The following is a 22,630-nucleotide window of genomic DNA, read 5'->3' on the forward strand; positions in this document are numbered from 1 at the left end:
GTGTGTGCTGCCTTTACTAGCAAAACGCAGAGTCTGTTCCACATGCGCCGCCCTACAGAACTGCAGCCCCGGTGGCTTATGTGGCCTCCTCCCAGGCGCCCGATCACCACAATCTCCTAATCTCTGTCCTTTATATATCTATCTGCATATAGCTCTCTGTCTTTATCCTATTTAATAAAAGGAAAGAAAAAAATAGAGTGTCCAAAAGCCAAGGGCGCAATTGCACTGGGCGGGTCTCCTAAGACCTCCCATGACTTCTCCTGTTTTGTAAAAACCAGTTAGGAAATGAAAGGAGCTAGAAACAGCAAAATCGCTCCCTCATCCTACCAGGCTAGATAGGAGAGTCAGTCATTTATCGAATCCCACCCTGAAAGTCCTGGGCAAGAGAAGTCTAGGTCCGGTGAAGAGAAGAACACGGGAAATCCCTGCTCCGGGCTGCGCTGCACCTACGCGGGTGTCCAGGTGGGACGTGGGCAGGTGCGTGAGCTCAGTGTATGCGTGTATGCATGTGTGCGCGCGCGTGTGATTGTGTGTGTGTGTGTGTGTGTGTGTGTGTGTGTGTGTGTGTGTGTGTGTGAGGCTGTCTCGGAGCAGGCGAGGACTCTGGGACCGGACCCGGCACCTCCGCCCGCTTTGCCCCGCTGGCCCTGCGCCCGGCCGGTGGCTCCTTACCTGGAAGAGCGGCGTTTCCCTCCTTCAGCCCCAGCGCCGCATTGACACTGCAGATGGTGCCTGTACCGCTGCCTCTCGCCCTCCTCTGAACGTGTGCGTGTGCGCGCGTGTGGCTGCCTCCTTCAGCCCCAGCCCCGAACGCAAATACTCCACCGAGGCACGGGGAAGCCACGAGCAGCAGAGGAAAACGGAGGGGGCCAAATCAGAGCTTGCCGGGCTTGACAGCTCCTCTTGCAACGTCCAAGGTGGGCGTAATGTCCAACAAAAAGGTCAGAAAATGTGGATCGATTCCAAGCACCCCTTTCCTCCACCCAGCCCCGGAGCCCAAGCAGCGACAGTGCTCTCAGGGGCTGCGGCGGCGACGCGGGGCTGCCCCCCTTCGTCCCCACCCCCGCGGGCTGAATGTCCTTGATGCCAAGCGGGCACGGCGGCGTCACTCCGCGCCGCCCATGCTAGCCGGGTCGGGCCGCTGCCCTGGCGCGGCGGTGAGTGCGTTGGGGACCCGCCGGGGAGCGCTCTCTGAGCCTCTGCGCGCCACCCTGGGTAGTGGCGGCCACCCCCTAGCAGCCCAGGGTTAGCGGCGCTGCTGTTACCCCCACCCCTGCCCGGGGACTAGCCGGGCAATGCCCAGGGACCGGGGTTGGGGGCCGCGGGAGCCGCCGGCTGCTCCCCGGGGAGGCGCGGAGCTGCGGTGATAGCAGCGACAGCGGCGGCTGGCGCTGCGGCGGCCAAGAGTGCGGCCGTGGTCCAAGCCGAGCCTCCCGGGCGCGCCCCCGGCCCCCCGGGCGGGCTGCTTGCAAAGTTTGCAGGGGGCAGGGAGCGGGGCCGCCGCTGGCTCGGCCGCCGCCGGAGCTCCCGGGCTGCCTGCTGCCGCGGCTCGCTGCTGCTGTGCATTGAAGCCCGGCCAAGCGCTGCAAAAACTCCAGCTGCCTGGCGCTCTCTGGGTCCTCCTCTCCTCCCTCCCGCCCTCCCTGCTTCCCTTCCTCCCTCCCTCTCCTCTCCTCCTCCCCCTCCCCGCCGCCCGCGGCCCGCCGCCGCCGCCGCCGCCGCCGCCGCCGCTCCCTCTCTGGCTCGCTCGCTGGCTCGGAGCTCGCGGCTGACATCTAGACCGAGGTAGAACGGCCGGCAGAGGGGGCAGGGGGCGCTTTCCTGCACGTTGACGCCGCAGGCTCGCCCGCTCTCCCCAGAGTGGACTTTGCAGACACCCCCTGGGTCTTTCGAGCCACCCTGATGGTGGCGACATAGGGCAGCGTGGCGCATATATGGTGACACCAAGTACGCTTGGATTGAGGCACCCTCCCGCTCAGGCATGTGGGTTCAGGCTGTCAGAGGCACTTTCGGGTATTCCTAACAGACACCTGCCAAAACATACACCCATCCCTAAACGATAATTCTGGTCCAGCCCTATTCCCCCCACCCCCAACCAAGGTAACCCTGCAGACCACTAGAGAATGCCCAAGCCCAAGTCTTCTAGTCCTAAAAAAGAAATGAAGCCCCAAAGCTTCCTGGGGAACCTGATATGTCCAGAGGCTGACCTTGCTTCTCTGTTTCTGAAGCCCTAGGTCCTGGACCATAGCCCAAACATATATCAGACAATGCTAACGTCAGAGTAGTTTTGGATGCCCGAAAAAAGAAACCCCAAGGTTGCTTAAGTTGAGACAACATCTGGGAGACAAGAAATTGGTGAGGAAAGGAAGCAGATAGCACTATCTAGAATATCTCTGCATAGACCACTCCCCACTAAGATGCCCAACCAAAAAAAAATAATAAAACAAACAAACAAACCAGAATGCCGACCTGTGTGTCTGCCCAACTCTGTAAGCCTACTTCTGCCTTAGTTCCGGGAACATGGCACTGGCAGCCATGTCCACTGAGAGCAGCCAGTGATGAAAGAAGTGTCAAGCCACTCAAAGTCTCAAGACTATGGTTTGGGGCTCCCAACCCACTTACCCATGCCATTTCTTCACCTTAGCTTCCCTCAACCCCAGCAACTCCCAGCAAATGTCTGTCCCTCTCATCCAAACCTCCCAGAAGCTACTTATTAGATGACCGGCAGCAGTATGGATGCCTCCACCTTCCTACAGGGGTTATATTTTCACAGAAATCAAAGTTATAAACTGGGTGGACTTTGAAATGAGCTGTGAGCTGACACGTTATACCAGGCCTGGGGGCAGGCAACATATTGTGGGTAGGCCTGGGCTTCCCCACACAGGACCTGGTTGAAATTGCTCTCCCCAGAAGGAGGCAATGAATTAAATGTGTGCAGGAGAGAGACAGACATTGTTACAGTTAAAGGGTGTTCCAGGAGACAGCATGGAGCCCGGTTAGGCTCTGGTTGTCCGCTGAGCATGGCAAGGCCCAGAAAACAGCAAGGGTTATCTTATTAGCTCCCCTTAATGCATTGATCTGGCTCCTCTCTTCTCAGAAACTCTGGATCCCCGACTCGAGATAAAGCACACAATATCAAGTTAGTTTCCGAAGCCCAGAGAAACACATAACAATAATTCCGTGTTGCTGCTGTTGCTTTGACATCCTTCCAGAACCGAGCAAGCCCCGGGGCCAAATGTCTGTCTAACATGAGACGGCAGAGACACCTGGCATGCAAAATCAGAGGAAGTTGTCCCCGCGGGTCTGCATAAGGCTTGTCTCCCCTGGACCCAAACCTCTAAAATTAGCACATGACACCACCCCAACTGGCTCACCCTAGAAGTGGCAGCTTAGGAAGTCCTACAGAAAACCTTTCCAGGCTACTTAAATAATATGCTTCACTAAAGGTATACACAAGATCTTTTCAAACACAACTGTCACTCAGCTACAGGGGACTTCTGTAAAAACGCTGAAGGGAGAGGAAGTGAGGACTAACCCCCTTCTCAGTCAATCATCAATCATCCCAGCAAGTGTTTTTAATACTGCCTGGTTGTCTTTTCTGTTCCTTGTAGTGTGTGTGTGTGTGTGTGTGTGTGTGTGTGTGTGTGTGTGTGTGTGCAAATTCCAGTCCCAATGTCCTGATGGATGGACAGGAAGTCAAAGATTTTTTTTTCCAGAGGCAGCAAACAAAGTGTGTTTATTATCCTTTATCTCCTGCCTGGTGTGGGGTGTCATTTATTTTCATTCAGAGGAATGAATACCGCGTGGTGCCTGAAGAGTAATGACGGAACTCAGCGACAGGGAAAGAGCGTGCAGAAAGCTGGAGCCACAAAGGGCAGGTGCAGCCCCTGCCAGCCCTCCCATTCTTAATGGGACCTTCCTGCACACTGCCTTTTGCTTCCCTGGCTCCCACTGAATACCACAGGAGGAAGGCAGGCTTCACACCATTGTAAGGAATGGCAGGAAGGGTCAAAATAGCCACAGCAAGAGACCTGCGGGCCTATTGAATGTCCCCTCAAGTCCAGAGTGGGGTGGGGGTTGAGAAGGCAGACTGACCTGCTCCTTGACGCTGGTACTCACCATCACTATCATTTTGCACAGGTCATGTGCCCTCAGTGGCGCTCCCTCCCTCCCCAGCCACATTTTTGCGTTCTGGTTGCAGTGGCATTCAAACGAAATACAACCCCTGTGAGCGTGATTTGGAATTCTAACGCAATGCACGTGGAAGGAGTGTGTCCTCCCTGTCATAGGAAAGTATTCTTTCCTCCGGTGGTACAATGCAGGGGGCAGGCGCTTTGCTGTCCTGACTCTTCCCCATGAATCAACAGACCGGCAAAGCCAGCATCGTGCAATGGTCCACGTCATGGCCCTGCACTCGCGACAAGCCCTCTAGCTCTTCTGCTAGCTCTCTCTAGCTCTGCCACCCCCACCAGCTGATGAGGGGTGAAGACAGACATACTCTGGGTAGTCTAGCCGGTCCCTGCTTTCGATGGATCTGTGACTCGCTCACTGCATCCTTGGCCTGGTGGAAGAGCTGGGTAGGTCAGCGCCTGGCCCCATGGCCACAAGAGGGAGGAGTTAAATGGCGTATTGCTTCATAGAGCCCTATTTTTCTAAAGAAGCTATTTTTGTGAGATTTTGATGGCTCATCTCTCGTGGCTGAATAAACGGGCCAGGTTTAAGAGGAGAGAGTAGACTCCTAAATTCCTCTCACTTAATTATGACCATTTTATTAGTTTAGAAACAGAGACAAAGCCAGGTTTGTTTATTAAACAATTTCCCAGAGTCTGGTGGTGCTACAGAGACATCTTTCTCCCAAGAGCTGTCCCATAGCTGGGTCCTGCTCTATGCTCAGGATAAAAACCTCTGGCCAAAGGCTGCTTGAAAACCTACATTGTGGCGCCACCTGCAGGAGAGCATAATTATCGACTTCATCCCAAATCGTAGACAAGAATGGGAAATCCTAGCCTGCCCAAACCGACGGGGCAGCGTTGTAGACAGAAAGCAGGTGGCCCTGCCACCATCAGGACGTGTTACAAGATGTCCCCCTACACTCCAGCAGCTTTTGATGTGCGTGTTCCTTGGCAACTGCTCTTTCAAAGATCCACAGCAGCTTTACAGCTTCTCAATCCATTCAAACTTGTTTTTCCTCATGTCACTAAGGGGCTAAGTAAGCCTAGAACACATGGGTCTATCTTCTAGATGCTGAGCCATAGGACAGAGAAATGGTTTCCTTTGGGGAGGGTGGGGATGGTGCATCCCTGTCATCATAGTTGTGATAGTCTTAGGATCCAAAGGGTTCCCTTTTCACTATCCCATGGAAATAAATGACAATGCAGACGTTAGCATCCGTGCCTCACTCCCCTCTACTCATCTAAGGCTTTGTCCGCCCACCACTGTCAGCTCCCTCTGGGACTCCTCCATAAGGTAAGAGACCCTGCCCCCTGACCTGTGGCGACTGTACTTTGGAGCTGATGGTGTTATTTTCCAAAGGTCTCTAAAACATGCACTGTCCACCAGTCGCTTGGCAGGAAAACATCTTGGTGTTATCAGCCATGCCTCTGCCTGTCTCTATTGTTGCTAACAGCCAGTGTTGCGGCTTTGCTATGGATTGTTGGACTGCACAGGGAGGGTACAAAGACAGAGAAGATGCCCCTCATCAGACCCTACATGTGCACGGACACTGGCGATCTTGGTTGTCTGGTCCTAAGAAGCAGCTCCTATGTGCCTCAACCACTCCTTCCTAGCCTTCTTCATCTACTCTGTAGAATTCTTTCTCTCTCAACCAACTGGCGAACTATCTCTTTAATAATGAAGAGGAAAAGTTAGAAGATGTGGTGGTGTGGAAAGAGATGGGAAAAGGATGAGAATGGCCCTAAGTCTGTTGGTCAGAAACAGCAGGGTCCCAGATCTGGCAAGCTTCCAGTCTCTCTTCAAAAAGAAAGTATAAACACTTGATTGCACCCTCGGCATCTTCCAGAGAGGTTCAGGGCTCTCCGGGGCAGGGATGCAGGGATCGGATGGTGTTTCCCGGGAGCAAGTTGGAAGTAATACATGCCCGATACAGTGAGGTAAGGGAGAACAGATCATTTGCTGGGTCTCTTAACCTTTCACTCTCATTATCTGCGCCTACTTGGCTTTAGGATAAGGAAGAAGGGAGGGGAATGTTTCACACATGATAACCTGATACGGGGCAGGACTGAACTCCTATACACACCCAGCTGGGACCTCCCTGCAGGAATCTGGGGTCAAGCTCCTCAACACATCTCACTGTGTTAAATGAAAACGACAAAACCAGACCAAGGGTCTGGGAAGGAAAACACAGGGAACGTTCAAGTCCAGCATTCACTTGAAGTGGGCTGTCATCAGTTCCAGACTGTCAGCAATCAGAGACGTCCAGGAGTGATGCAGAAGGCCTGCTAGGTCCTATTCATTTTAATGAGCTGTCTGGCTCCAGCCCCTGACCGAGAGCCTTCTGAAAACCAGCTTGAGTAGGACCCCAGTGTGAGACCTTGTGTCTGCAGAACACTACTCCCCTTGGGGCCTCTCTCCTAAAGCTTTGCCTGTAGATGATCTTGATCCTCATCACACCACAAGGGAAAAGGGTAGACAATGGCCAGTACTTATGGATAGAAGGCACAATAAAGACCAGGAAATGCCAGACTAGTAGTTTGATTTTCCTTCCCACATTTTCCCCTAAGAATGTCTTTATACCTTCTCTACTCCATCCTGGGAAGTTTGTGGATATCTCAGGAAGATGCCAGGGTCATCACTAGGGCCAAGGCCTGCACAAGGGCCAGAGAAGAGCTACACATGGTGGCACACATCCACAGGTTCAGCACTTAGGAGGCTGAGGCAGGAGAGTGCTGGCTTCAAGGTCATTCTGGGTAACATAGCCAGTTGTACATGAGCTGGGACTAAATAGCAAGACCCTTCCTCAGCCCCTCACTCCCAACACATACCAAAAACCAAAGGTTTGGGAGAGAGGAAAAAGGGGGGGAAAGGCAGAGAGAGAGAGAGAGAGAGAGAGAGAATGGGGAATAACAACTGTCTGTCTCAGAAAGGATTCTCCTTCAAGTCTCAACCCAGAGTAACTCTTTCCCCTTTACTGTCTCCCTCCAGGACTCTGAGGCAGGCCCCATTCTTTGCCTCTGTTCTCCTGAGGTCCATTTTCTTTTCTTGCTTTTGGAGGAGTTCCTCCTAAGGCTCCTCTGCTGACAGATTTGCAAAGGGCATACATTCCTCGGAATTCAGAGTGGCAGATGTCCAAGGCACAGTGGTGTGTGGAACATATAAGGACAGGGGAAAGCAATCAAGCCCATCTTTCGCCATCTCTGCACCCAGTGAGGCCATGCTGGCAGCTGGAAATCAGACGCTGTGGAAATATTTACACCATGACTATTGCATACATCACAAATGGGGACTGTTTTAGCAAACATCAGCTGGCATAGCATTAAAGAGGACCAACGACAGGCTTCGATACAGAGGTTTGGTCCAGATTAGCCTACCCTGCCAGGCATTCAGGTGCCTGGTAACAGATTCCATCTGTGCTAGTTCACCTTCGGTTGCTATAATATAATAGCCACAGTTGAGTAACTTTATAAAGAAAAGAGGTCTATTAAGGCTCTTAGTTCTGTAGGTTCGAGAGCACGGTGCCAGCGCTAGCTCAGTTCTGGAGAGGATCCCACAGTGAATACCATCACAAGTATCAGAGCACAAAAACGAGAGAGAAGTCACATCACCGCTGGAAAGTCAAAGAGACGGGGGAACAGCCACATTTATTCCCTTTAACAACACTCTTGCGGGAACTAATTCTGGTGTCCCAGGAGAACTGCAATGCTTCCTCTAGCCAAAGGCTCCAGTGCCCTGAAGACTTCCCACAAGGCTCTACTTCTTGTCAATCTGCCCCAACAATACTTGCCCACTGGTGACCAAACCTCTAAACCTGTTCAAATGGGATCCAGTCATAATATAATTGGAGGTGTCAACAGCACCAGCCCAACTCAGCATCATGGTAGCCACAGTGAGTGTTCTATTCTTCCCACATATCACTTTTAAAGAAAACATTAACATATACTCTTTCCATTTGCTGCTTTTCCAAGCCTAGTATTTAAAGGAATGCATTCTTGCTCTATCAAGTGACTGTGATTTATTTTTCTCCAATCAACATACCAAGGCAAAGAATATATTGACATTATCTGTCTTAGGTTACACAGGAAGCTCAATGTGTAAATCTGTTAATGGATGCTGTATTGGTTCCTTTTCTATTGCTGTGAGAAAACGCCATAACCAAGTCTATTTATAGAAGCAAGGGTTTAATTGGGCTTATGGTTCCAGAGGGATAAGAGTCCATCACCATTGTGTTGTGGAAGCCAAGCATCAGGCAGGCATGAAGCGGTCATCTGAGCATTCCCATCTTAAACCACAGGCAGGAAACAGAGAGAAAACTGTGAATGGCTTGTAGTCTTGAAACCTTAAAGCCTACCCCCAGTGGGCATGCTTCTTTCAGGAAGGCCACATCTCCTAAACATACCCAAAACAGCGCCACCAACTGGCTGCCAAGTGCTCAAACATCTGAGCCTATGGGGGACATTCTCATTCAAAGTACCACAGGCACCTCTCATTTATTCCCCCCACTCAGACTTATGATTAAGATCCAAGGCTCGGCATCAATTCTGTTTTTTTTTCCTGTGAATACTACTATTACAATTATGGTATACCATGAAATAGAATACTGTGCAGATATTTAATGAGATGAAGTTAATATATGTGTTTCTGTTCTGCAGAAAACCAATGGTTTGGTAAATGTATTTGCATATTTTCAAGCATACAGGAAGTGTGTTCCTATCTCTATAGATCTGCATATACACAGAGTACTCTGAAATGATGCACCGAAAAGTTCAACAGGAAATAGAGAGACGGGAATGCATACTTCATTGTTTTATTACATATTTTATTAATATCCTTTGTTCTTTATGGCATTTTACCATGTGCAAAAAAACTGCATCCTCAATTTTTTTTAAGCAGCTTATTTAAAAGTGAACAAAACAAATGCTGCTGCTAAAAACATCTTCTTCGCACTACCAGCCCTCTGTGCTCTCACCTCCGAGCCCAGCCAACCACTCCTCCATCCCATCTGCATCGTGCTCAGGGCTGCCCTTGTTCTACCTCCCTACTCTCTGCTCCGAGCTGCTCCTCTATTGGAGATCACTCAGCAGGTTGATCTGCCTGAGCAAAGAAGTCCTCATGTTGTCCCCTAACGACCAGTCTGCAGTCAAGTTGACCTGAGGATTTCTTCTTGATGCTAGATGGATCAGGGGGAATTGCATAAATACATCAGAATGGCATTTTCCCACACCAGAACAAGTCACCTTAGGGTGAGAGAAAGGAAATATTCTTTTGTAGCAGGGTTGGGAACTTGAAGAAAGTAATACCCAGATATGATATGGATATAAAATATGAAAAAGTAAAACAAAAATTAGTTACTAATGTAAGAAAGCATTGTTTCAAATGGTAGAATAGAAGGAAAGCCAACAAAGACAGTTAAATATTACTCTATTACTACAAAAGGGAAAACAATGTAAATTCTGTAAAGTCCATGAACATACACATAGTCCATCAATGGACCAATTCCTCAGTCAGAGGGTGTTAACTTGGTGGTTCAAGGCAAGACTTGGTTCATCACTAGGGATAAGCCAGGGATTGCTGTCTTCATCAGTTGGCGACTGTAATAAAAAAGCATATACTAGGTGGCTTTAAAAAAAACAGATGTTTATTTCCTAATATTCTGAGCCTGGAAGTCTAAGATGAGTACCAGCATTGGGTGGATTCTTGGTGAGGACAGTACTCCTGACCATGACCTCCCATGGCTTTTCTTTGGTTCATGGAGAGAGGAGAAAAGGGAAAGATGAGAAAGAGAATGATCTTAAGTATCTCTTCATTATTCATAAGGACATGAACCCCACCATAAGTGGATTCTTTACCCCAGACCATATTCCAAACCCTATCACCTACAAAGACTCCATCTTCAAGTACCATCAGTGTTTGGGGCTTCAGGCTGCACTACATAAACATAGGAGCATCACAAACAATTATTCCAAAGCAGTCACAAAAATGAACCCTGTTCATTAGTCTCATGTCATGACTCAGTAAGCCTGTAATGCTTGAAGATAAAGAAAACATAGGAGGGTTGGAGAGATTGTTCAGTGTTTAACACTGGCTGTTCTTTCAGAGGACCCAGATTTGATTCTCAGAAGCCACATGGTGGCTAATTACATCATAACTGCAGTCACAGGAGATCTGACACCCTCTCAAAGCACAGACCTCAGGCACATGTGTGGTACACAGACATGCAAGCAAAACACCCACATGCATGAAGTGAGAAAAATTAAAAGTTTAAACATGAAGTTGGGGTGGTAGTATCTGAGAGGAGGGTAGTGGGGAAAGAATACATTGTGTGAAATCCTCCTAAAACAAATTTTAAAAAACCACACACAACCTTTTTAAAAAGAAAATATGAAAGAGGATATCTGAATTGTATCAGGTATCTGATGAATAAAAGTTTGGAAGAAGACGGGTTATGCGGACTAAGAGATGAATGGGCTCAATGGTTAAATCTCACAGAGGTTCACAGATATATCAGCAGCAGCATGAAGGACAGTTTCCTTGGGATATACGTTCTTGAACTGATCTTATTTAACACAATTACTAGTGACTTTGATGAAGACAGACGAGACATGGTTATCAAGTTTGTCTAGACTACACTAAAGCTATTGAACCTGAGTGTTGTAACTCTTTGCTCAGAGTTGGATTTGGGACGCCTTCAGTGTTCATTGGGAAGTTTGGTATTGACATGAGGCCTCGTGCTGAGGTGCTGAGAAAGGGAAAAAGGGAGGAAGTTAAGCACATCCGAGTTGGCAACCCAGAGTGCCGGAAAGACAGCATTTAGTAATGGGGAGAAGTTTGCAGTGCGAGGCAGGAAGGGAAGCTCGGGCGGGGGGGGGGGGGGGGACTGCCAGGCAGGAGGAAGGCTGGGAGGGCAGGGAGACAGCAGTAGCTGTCACTAGATTTCTGGGAAGCCCTTCACAGTGAGTAATGATGAACCAGATGTCCTCATTTTCTGCCTCTCAGAGAGGCCATCAGTAAAGAACTCTACAATTTTCAACCCTTTGAGGGGATGATCTTGCTTTCTTTTAGATACATTGTCAAGTTACAGTAAGACGTCTCATTATCTTTCTCCTGCAGGTGTATGACCAGAGCTTCGCAATGAAGAGCACACTCTGCTTTCAAATCCATCAGGAAGCCCCCGAAAAATGGCCACCTGAGATGGACTCACCCATCTATACACAGGTGTAGAGAACAGCTTTGCAAATAAAGTGCCAAGGAGATATTACGACGAGCTGAGACCTATTATACGCTCAATATGAGTCACCCCGGGATGCTGCCAAGGTCAATTGGATGTCAGGTACATTAACAGAGAGTGGAGTCCCGGAGGGAGTGGTGGCCACTGCTCCACTTTGAGATGAATCATCCATGCAGCCCAAGGCCTTCTACTTTATGATCAATCTGAGCACATTCAGGGGAGAGTGGCCCAACTCAAGAGAAAATGTAAAACCACGATATAGTTGAGAAAATAAAAAGGAACCCGTACTTTTCGACTTCAAAAAGTAAGACTCAGGGAAACATGAGGTTTCAGATATTTGAAGGGCTGTCAAGGAGGTGGAATGTAGTATCAGTTTCACACAACTATACGCTACATATCAAGATCAATGAGCATAATTTGTTTATGTAGAGCCATTTAGGCTCCATAGGAGGAATGTCTTTCTAGGAGTCCGAGCTCTCTGAAGGAATAGATTTCCTGGAGTGGCTCTGAGCTCTTCATCATTTGACATGTTCGGGGAGGAAGTGGGTAATGATGAAGTAGAAATGGGTATTTGGGCTAATGGCCATCTCTAGTCTAGTGACATCATGCGTCTTAGCTGTTTTGTGTCTACTGCTGTATCTGCCACGGTGCCATAGGCTCACAGATACTTCTGTATCTACTACAGTACCATTGACTCAGTAGGTATCTATGGACTTCCACTGCAATGTGTACGAGGTCACATTTAAGGGAGATAACCACTACCCTACCCAGGATCTCCACTAAAGATGGAACTCAGGGATGCTACTACTGAACAATCTGGAAGGAGCGAGAGGAATCGCCTCAGGTAAACCTGTCTCTTCCCTACCTGGATTGTCCGCGTCTTCCTTAGAAATGCCACCTCTGCCCAGTCAATGCGGCCCTGTATGAAGCCACTTCTTCATCACTTCCCCCTGAATACTTACATAACCCAGTTCAGGATTCTCAATTTTTCTCAGTAGTCTCCGTGACCGCTAGTTTTAGCTGTCCATCTGACCCACGTAGAGTCACCCAGGAAAGAGTCCCAGTGAGAGACTTTTAGATTAGACCGACCCGTGAGAACATCTGTAAGAGAGGATCTTAATTACACCACTGAGGAAGGGAAACCTGCCCACCACTGGCAGCATCCCTCCCTCCATTTCAGACCCTGGACCGTATAAGAGGGAAGGGTGTGAGCTGAGCAATAACATGCGTGCATCAATCCACTGCTCTCTGCTTTTGACTGTGGATGTAATTTGACCAGTTTCAGTTCTTGTGACCTTGACTTCCCTAGAATCATGGATTATAACCTGGAATTGAGAGTACAATCAACCCTTCTTCCCTGAAGTGCTTTGTTGGGTTATTTTATCACAGACACAGGAAACTAAGTTAAGACAATTTCTAAGCCCACCTTGCATTCCATGTAACTCAGGGTCCTGTCTTTCTTCTGTGTGGGCCCAGATGGATTTGCCTTCCCATGGACTTGGCAGCTTCTCCTTTCCCCAGGAGTACCCATTCTACCCCTCCATCCCTACCCCCTTTATCTGTAAGAACTTTTTATAGCCAACAAGGGTCTAAGAACCAAACTGAGCACCTAGCATCTCAGAGAGGTCTCTGGTAGTGGAAATCAGGTCATCTTATACCAATTTACTCTAGGAACCGGAAGCCTGGGGGCTGAGTGGGTGTTGTCCTAACCTGACCACACTGTGATAACTGTAAATAACAGCTGCTTTTTCCTCCTCTAGTTTATCCTCCATCACCCGAACAATCACATTCTCACCTGTCTCCTGGGGAAAATTGCTTCATTATCAAGTGAACTTCTCTATGAAGGAATTTGCAGTTGCTTCTTCCACGGGAACACCAAATTGTCAGTCCAAATGTCCCTTTGCTGTTCCCGGCAGTAATTCCTCTATGTTACCATGAGCATTGTGAGCCCTTCCTTCATCATCTTCTTCTCCTGAAAGAAAAACTGAAGCATCCCACTCTTTCCTCCCCAGTGACTAACTCCTTTCAGGCCCCATTATCTTTGTCCTCCTGATTCTCCATGCTTACCCAAGCATTCAAGTTACAGTGAAAGATGATGTGTCATGTCATAGAAAGAGGGATGTAGGAAAGGATGGAGTGAGAAAGGAAAGCACGGAGGGATAAAGAAAGGGGAAGAAAGAGAAGAAAACGAAGACATGATAAGATGAAGGCACTGATAAAAGTATCTTCCAAAGACCACAGATTTTTATGCGACTGTAAAGATTTTTCTATTTTATTGTAATTATAGGGGAGAATATGCCAACAAGATAGTTTGCATAACTCATATCATGTTCAGAGCCACCCATTCAAACAACATTCACATGATGCCCACCATATGGCGCTGGGCTGCAGGTCAAAGCTCTCAGCCATAGTCACTGCCCTCGGGCTTCTCAGGTGAGTAGGGGGCAAAGCAGTAAAGAAAGAAAGAGCAGTATCCTGACTGAGACTAAGACATGGGGGCTCAGGTGGGAGGAAGGGGTCTTAAAGGAAAGGGTGTCACTCCTCAAACACTTCTTGGTTCTGATAAGATCATCATATTCAAGTTGTAATTATTCTTTCTTAAAATTTATCAACAATGTTTCTGCTATTCTAGTATTTTAAGAAATAAGGCTCACCTCCATGAGAAATCATAACATAACGTGTTCTTCTAAGTGGTGGAAAGTTGAAGCACTTTCAGTCCTTTGGGAAGCTGATCGCTATACTTGAGTATGCTTGTTTCATAAATATCAAAACGCTCCAATGGGGACAAGGGCTCGCATAAGCAGGTCCATCCATCCTTTCTTCTATTTGTTGTGGAAATATGCCTTGATCTCCTATGATGTGGCAAGCATTGGTCTAGGTACCAGGGCTGAAGTCGAGCTCATAGCAATCAAGGTGCTTGCTCCTGTGTCATACATCCTAGGTAGAGATAAGAATGAGCAAGGTCAGCAGACGAAAAAGTTCTGCTTGTAGTAAATTCTATGAAAACAAATATACAGAATAGATGAGAAGGGGAAGAGGTTATCAGGTTAGAGAAACTTCTTGGAAATGATAACCTCTGAGCTGTGACTTAAAGGATAAGAAAGGGTTAGCCAGGGAAAGACCAAAGCAAACAGAAGAAGGAAATGGCACAAGGCTCTGGGGTAAGATGTACGTGGGCAGCGACACTCTAAAGAAAGCAAGTGGGGGAACTATGAGAGTCAGTATGGGCACAACTACAAAAGGGACGGAGAAAAACAGCCATGATAAACACACAAATATAGAGTACCATAACTGCGGGACATAGAACAGAGTTAGGAGAAATTAACCGTCACTCTAAAAGGACCTTTGGGTCCTAACCTTTCTTGTGCCATCTGGTTCCAGCACAGTTTCCTAAAAGCCAACTCATTCTATTAGTCAATTTCCTCATTGCTATAGCAAAATACTTAACAAATGTAATATAAGAAAAGATTCATCCGGACTCAAGTTTGGGGGTACAGTCCATCATGATGGGGAAGGCATGGTGTCAAGTGGAGCTCTTGCTGGGATGACAGGAACAGGAGGCAAATGGTCACCGTGTTTGCTATCAGAGGCAGGGAGAGATGACTGTTGAAACTCTTCCTTCTCACCCTCTTTTTTGCTCAGTCTGGGACACACTCAACCCTCCAGTTTCTGAGATGGTGCTGCCCACATTTTCAGAGGGTCTTCCTGTCTCAGCTAAACATCCCTGGAAATACCCTCGCACATGTGCCCCACGAAGCTTGTCCTGGGTGTTTACAAATAATGTTAAGTTGATAATAAAGGCCAACCCCACATGTCTACCCCTTGTCATCTTGGCACCCAAACATGTCACTTTAAATCATAACACTCTACCCCTCGTCCCTAAAGTCTCATGATAATTTCACAATGAAAAATGTTCATCTCCCAAAGTTCCCAATGTCTTAAAAGCCAAGTTCAATGTCTCTTCTAAGTAAGAATATAATATCTTAATTACAAGCCCCTACAAAAGGAGTTAAACTACATAATTCCCATATGCAATAGCAGTTCCGTGCCAGAATGTGAGCTTGTAGTGACGTCATCAAAGCTTCAAAAGACCTGGGCAGCTCGGCCTATCCAGTTTTGCCACCTGCAACACACATAGCCTCTCACCTGAGTGAGCTCCACTCTGGCAGCTTTCCTCAGAACTGGAATTCACCTCCACAGCTTCACACAGCAGCCTTTTTAGTGCCTCTTAGGGACTCCAACCCAGCCCATGTTCCCTGGCTTCACTCCTTTCTGGAACCTTGGGGCAAGCCTCCACGATCTAAAAATCTTGTATTTTGCTTATCTTCAAAACAAGCTCTACAGTTCTAGACAATGTCACCAAGTACTGTGCCAGCTGAAGATGTGCCCTGGCCTCTCCCACTGCAGTATAGTGGCTTCTGTATTTTCTGGTAGATGGGCCCGGGAAACATTCCTCTAACCAGGTCTTCTCAAGCAGGGAGCCCTTCCGCAGCACTATCAATTCAGGTCTCTCCTTTGAAACAAATTTGTTTTTTCACAAGTTGGAGCCTTTGACAGGTAGGATCTCATCCTCAGAACAATTTTCTTATTATCACTGCAAAGAACATGAGCTTTTTCTTTTATGGCACTAATCTTTGCAACAATTAAAGATACTCTGTCTGAATATACTCTGTCCTTATCTTCCATTGGGCACATACTCCTGTTCTCACCAAACTGCACATTTCTCCATCTTTCCTGCTCACTCTGTGTGATCTTGTCTTGCTGAAAGCTGGGTAAGTGCAATAAGTGATAATTAAGACATTGATCAAATGTTATGCTGCCTTGAAATTTCCTCTATCAAATAATTCTGTCCATTACTTAGAATTTGGTCTCATGTTAATTTTTATGACAATACAGCTAGTTTTGTTTTTGCCAAAATATAACACAAATGGCTTCCAGCTCACTCCCCAACATAGTTCTCGTCCCGCTATGAAACTTGATGAGCAGTTTACACTGCTTGCCCTCAGTCAGCATCCTGGTTGCCCACTCTCCAATCAGAATGACTCATTAAGCCCTGAACACCCTAAGTCTTGTTTAGCTCACAGCTCCAAAGTTTTCCACATTCCTCCCACAAATTCGTTCCAAAAGCTTACAGACAAGATGGTCAGCTGGGCCACATCAACAGACTCTTATCTCAGCATCGTTTTTCTGTACTGGTTACTTTGTTCACTGTTCTGACAAAATACCTGAGAAAGAGAACTTAAGGAAGACAGGAAGAAGCATGATGTTGGCTCACACTTTGAAGGTACAGTTTATCACAGCCAAGAAGCTGGGAGATGACAGCCAACACTCAATTGTCTTTGTCCTTTCTGTTCAGCCTGGGAGATCCAGCTCATGGGATGGGTCTGCCTGAGTTAAAACTCTCTTGAGATGTTCTCATCAACACACCACAGAGCTGCGTTTCTTGCATGATTCTAGAGCCCGTCAAGTTGACAATGAAGATCAACCACGGTGCCAGGAGACTGAATACAGAGAGAAATGGAAGAAATAGGCTGACAGTGGGAGAAGCAGATCAAAATAGAGGCTGTGTCCTTCGGAAAGACTCTGTAAATAACTAAATACCAATCCAGCGGCTCTACCGATGATCGACTTCACATCTCACATAGCAACAAGGCTGCGGGTAGTCCCTGAGGCTGGCGCAGCAACTCTGTGAGCTTACCAGGAGAAATTCCTGTGGATTTCCTATTCCTTATTCTTACTACTTATTCTTGACAAGTTCTTATTTTTGTGCTCATTTCCTGAGAATCAGAAAATGTCCAGCCTGTGCTCCAGCCTCTCCTCTATGTATTATTATCCACAGAGGGAGGAGAAGCAGGGTAGTAGGCAGTGGGGTACTGGGGTGTTCTTTTGGATGAGTACTCCAGTCCAATAGCAAAAGAAAAAAATCTCAGAAACCTCCTCTTGTCTGACTGGCCAGAACTGGGTCATATGGCCATTGTAAGCTGCAAGGGAGGCTGGGACAGTAAATATCTGCAAAAAAAAGAAAAAAAGAAAAAAAAAAGGAATGGGATTATTTAACATTGATGTGAATGAGTGAAAATGCAGTTGTTTCCTGTTGATCAACATGGGAGCCTTGGAAGGAAGGAAGGAAGTGGGGAGGGGAGCATGGGCTACAGGGACTCCTGCCTGGGCATCAGAGCCCTTGGGGTAGGTAGAAAAGAAGGAAGGGGCAAAGTGATGGAGAGACACCCAGATCAGGCATCAGAGACGCAGACTATAGCCCCAGACCTGAGCAAATCCCTAAAACAATTTCAGCCACTGTTCTTCATCTACAAAATGGAAGCCACAACACCTACTGAGAAGCAGGCTGTGAGGAACGGAAACTGCCAGGGTGAGCTATGAGCACCTAGCATCTGCCCACGGCTCCGTGGGGATGCAGGGAGAAAGTGTAACTTCTGTCCCTATTTATGTCCCTCGTTCTTTAAAAATATATACAGTTGTGCATATATTATACATAACACATTACAATAGCATATATATAACTCATAAATAAATACATGTGCATATGTTGGAAGCGCTCAAAAAATTTACTCATAAAGGCCCAGTTTTTGAAAGTTAGAAGCACTTTTTAAAGAATGCAAGGCATATAAAGCATTTGCCACGAGACTGCGCACATATTGGGCCCTCAAAAAAAGGCCGTCCCTGTTCTTGCTTTCAGATGTAGAGTTCTTACAATTCATAATGGCAAGGACAGGCATCTGCCATAGTCATTCCCAGCTCCCCTCAAACACACACACACACACACACACACACACACACACACACACACCAATGCATAGCGTGTGCTTTTTCAACACCCCCAATTCCTCTCCCAGAAAGTAAGATCACAACTGCCGCTCTACACAAGTCGCTCCCAGGAGGGCTCATCTGTCACAACACCCCCAGCATCTTTCCACGCCGCTGTCTGTTTTTTCTGCGTCCTGATTGGTGGGCATTTCCGGGAAGGGTCCACGAGGGTAAGGACAGGAAATAAAAGACCCCATGGGAGGCGAGGATTGAACACAAGAGCCGGGCTTTATCCTTGCAATTCCTTTCTCCCTGGGAACCCTGTGTCCCATTAGCATGAGCAAATGAGACTTGCCGGTATCTACCTCCCGCCTGCCCTCTCCGTTCTCCGTGGTACTTCTGGCACTCGAGGAAGCTCATCCCTTTCTTCCTCCCAGCGTCACCTCTGTGGTGGGCTAAAGACAAAGATGGCCATGGGGTACAGGCAGAGAAACAGAGTCACAAGGTTGCTGAGCGGCACAGCTAGAAGACACCCGGGAGTCCTAACATTCAACCCAAATCACTTTCCTCATTAAAAGCCCAAAGGGAAAAAAAAAAAGCCGAGGCTCTTTTATATGGCTAAGGGCCCTCCACAGTACTTCGGCCATCAGTCACACAAGATGCGGAGGCATTGTTCATTTATTTAATTTAACCACCTCCCCCTCTCCGAATGCTTTAAAAACCCACATTAAAATCTCACTTAACAATTTGACTGGCTCCCCTTTAGTTCCCGCTAAGCCAGCTGCCAATAAAGGAATAAAGTCGCGGAAGAAATAAGAAAGAAGCGTTCAGAACACTGAAGTCCTTTATTCGGCCTGTCCAGGCTGAGGCCCCTCTCGAGTGAACTGGGAGATAATGGTAATGGAATTACACATTGTTGACTAGATTGGGCGCTACCGCAGGCAGATAAATACAAAAGCAAGGCTTTTTAATCAAAAATAACCCCCCTACATGCCTTTTTTCCTCCCTCTTATTTTGCCTTTCTCCTTCGGTTTGCCATAGATATTTCTCCACGTGCCTTGATACTATTTTGTCAAATAGTCTGGCTTGGGGGAGGTCCCCACACACATACATCTGAAAGCAACTCAAATCAGTAAGAATTACCCACCCTGCCTATGTTTATGGAGACACAAATGATACCAGAGCCCACATCTCAGAAGCTAAACCAAACACATGTGGATTAGCTCCCCCAAGATGACACAGAGCTTATCTCTTTGGTTTAGACTCCATTTTAACAAGATAAACATCGCTGGGCCCTGTGATCTGCCACCAGCGAAGCTGTTTACCCACACAGTTGACATACAACGTGAGCTGTCGTGGAATATAAATTAGTGTGTGGCAGTTGGTTGTCGCCTCCTTCCTGTCCACCCCAGCGCCAACCTGGTTGAGTTAGTCACATCCTCAGAGAACAGGTCTGAGGTCTTACTCATGGAAAGAAAAAACAACCACTCCGCGGTCATCTGTCATCTTTTAGATCTTATGATGCATCCTGACTCGTTCTGAGATTAAAATGGAGGGAGCGACACCTCCCCAGGTAACCAGGAAGACATCCTGGGTACATCTGTCAGAGCTTGTTTTGTAAGTCACAGAAACGGATTCCACCCACCTCTTAGGCAAAGACAGAACCTATTAGAAGAGCATCAGTGGTTCAGAAGTGGGAAACCTCGAAGACCTCTAGGATGACCTAGGAAAAAGCTGAGCAGACAGGACCAGGTTACAGAAGCAGACTGTTTCCTGCACTGCTCCAGCCCTGGAGCACAGAGTTTCTGCATACTCTAATGGATGATATCCCAGGAGGATACAGTCAAGGGGTTAAGTCATAGGTAATGTCCATCCTTGGCTTATTGGTGACAGGAAGTTAGTATGCTCTTTCTGTTGTTAAGGGAGGCAAGCAAGAGATACACAATAGGGGACTACCCATCACCAGATCAGAATACTCACACACACAAAAAAAGTTCAATGAGGTACATGCCAGAACCGAAGATTAACAGGCCCAGGCTCAGAAAAGCAGGCCTGGGAACTGCATGTTTCCTCTGAGCATCAGACTGGAGGCAGCTTGCAGTGAGAGATGTTCCTATGGTCCTCAGATGAGCTAGACTCAGGCTTTGGGTATCATTACACAAGGACATCACTTTCATGCTAATATTATGGGTTTAACTATGTCCTGCCCCCAGCAACTTCGTATTTTGAAGTTTTCCCTCAGCACTTCAAAGTATGTTTGGAAAGAAGGTTACGGTCGATATACTTGGCTAAGATGATGTCATACTAGAGTGGGCAGGCTCCTATTCTGATCTGACTCCTTTCCTTATGATGGAGCTTCAGATGCAGACACTCCCACTGAGGGAATGACACACTGTCACAAGCCAAGGAACTACCAGAAGCTAAGAGAAAGGGCTTGAAACAGATCTGTCCCCTTGTCAACACTTGGAGCTTGGGCTTCTAGCCTCCATGGTGAGCCAACACATGTCAGTGTAATTCCCAAATCCCTCTCTTTCAGGATGCTGACTTCAAGGTTTCCGAGCATTTGACAGGCATTTTTTTTAACTTTTTAATGATTTTTATTATATATATATTTTTACATCTGCAGTTTCCCCTCCCTCCTCCCCTCCCAGACCCTCCTCCCTACACCTCCCCATTGCCTTCCCCCTCCCATCTATGCCTCTTCTTGATTGGACATTTTATAGCCTCGCCTTATTGGATTGTTTCTCCACAGAGCTGTTGGGCTTGTCTCTTGAGCCTTGGTCACTGCCTTAACTGACCAGGACCTATGAACATAGACTGAGATTAAGGGGGAAAGAGAGCTGAACCCTCATGTTTCTCTCTCCTGAGTGTAAGGCAATACCAAGTCCTCACCCAGCACGGACACCCAGGTCCCAGTCCTGCCGAGCCACTGCTCCCAAGCCTGTTCCCTTTGAGTGTGGAGTGAAACCATCTGGAAACATGCATGAAACCTAACAAAACAGTATGAAAAATTAAAGGCTTCTCAGTGATTTATGTACCTTTAACGATGGGCTTTTATGCTTTAATTAAAAAGTTACAGGATTTATCTTTACTTCTGAAAAATGTGTTTATGGTTGGCTACTTCTATCAATTAGCTAGCCTCGGACCCCTTTTTGGGGGGATAGAAGAAGGAAGTCAGGGAGAAATATCATTAAGAAGGAAGGCTGTGACAATTTTCATTACTTTTTGATGATCAAGCAATAATTTTCCATGATAAATCATCTCATTACACCTCAAACTTGGAAGCAGGATCTAAATGTCATGGCTCTTTAAGGGGGGGGGGCTGGTTTTAAAAAGAATTCACTTCCACTGTAAGGATGAACATTAGAGGTTTACTTGTCTAATAGTTTCTATTTTGTTACTAATCTGTTGATTAGCTCTCTCGTTGAACTAACCATGTTTGTCTCTGACTGTGCAGAGCTTCAATGTATTTTCCTACACAGTCAACTGGCGTCTCCTTCTAAAATTAGACGTGGCCTCAGGCTGGCTGATGGTGTCGGCTGCCTAGTGCTATGGGCTTACCCTAGCACCAAGATGTTTTTCTCCGATTCGAGACTTGCTCATCTCTGCCCTTTGCATTCTTATCAGATGTATCCATAGTTATCTACATTTGATTTTTTTCTTGTTCTTTTTTGAATTTTATTATTTATTTTTATGTATACCCTTATGGGTATTTACATATTTATGTCTACACATGATTATTATGCCTCCCATTCATGTCCTGTCTCCTCCACATGTTTGCTCCTCACTTTCCCAGCCCCCACCTAAGTTGGAGTCACTAGCCCATCATTCATGTCACTGTTCTGCCATGAGCAGAACTGTCCTGTGGTGACTAAGTCAGCATGTGTCTGTCTTCTTAACAAACTCCTAAGTCCTGGTGATCATATTTAGTCACCTCTTTTTCCTTTTCTAGTCTACTAGACACGGGATCAGAAAACTGACTCAACCATGCTCCTAGTTCAGGACAGGTTCATTCATACTCTCTCTCTCATTCATGTCTCTCTTCTTTCTTGTTTTTTCAGGGATCACAGATCACTGACTACTATTACAATGAATTTAATGGCGTTCCTTTGTTTACTAGTTTGTTGGATGCATTTTTATAAAATGTCAATCTCTTTTATGCATTTAAAGTTTTAATTAGTATAAACACACACTTTCACACGCTTCTTAGTCTTTCCCCTTAATATTATGCTTTGAGCATCCAAACATATTGCTGAACATATATCCAACCTATAACTTTGAATGACTGTGTACATTACTGTCACATTTTCTAACTACTCACCTCCCGTTGACAGGCACCCAGATTACCTCTAACTCTGCTTAGAAACCTAAGGCATGTCTACCTGGAATGGGATGTTTATGAGGGCTTTCTGTCCCTCGGAATGTCTGTAGCAATAGACACTCCTATGAACAGCCCACCTCACC

At 46.9% G+C, this 22,630-nt stretch overlaps 1 protein-coding gene and 1 long non-coding RNA gene across 2 annotated transcripts in view; one reads left to right on the top strand and one right to left on the bottom strand.

Moving 5' to 3' along the window:
- The window catches only part of Plxna4 (plexin A4), a 452,981-nt gene extending 451,371 nt beyond the window's left edge, over positions 1-1,610 (bottom strand). Inside the window, exon 1 of the mRNA XM_075953914.1 lies at positions 673-1,610. The gene's annotated coding sequence lies outside the window, so the exon portion shown is untranslated. The remainder of the gene's footprint in view (positions 1-672) is intronic.
- Positions 345-21,189, top strand: LOC142838441 (uncharacterized). Its single transcript, XR_012908574.1, has 5 exons — positions 345-477; positions 11,284-11,503; positions 12,087-12,245; positions 13,162-13,834; positions 20,919-21,189. It is a non-coding gene; the product is annotated as an uncharacterized LOC142838441 (long non-coding RNA).
- The last annotated feature ends 1,441 nt before the right edge of the window (positions 21,190-22,630 follow it).

This window comes from Microtus pennsylvanicus, chromosome 19 (genome assembly GCF_037038515.1).
Source record: "Microtus pennsylvanicus isolate mMicPen1 chromosome 19, mMicPen1.hap1, whole genome shotgun sequence".
NCBI classification, from domain to species: domain Eukaryota; kingdom Metazoa; phylum Chordata; class Mammalia; order Rodentia; family Cricetidae; genus Microtus; species Microtus pennsylvanicus.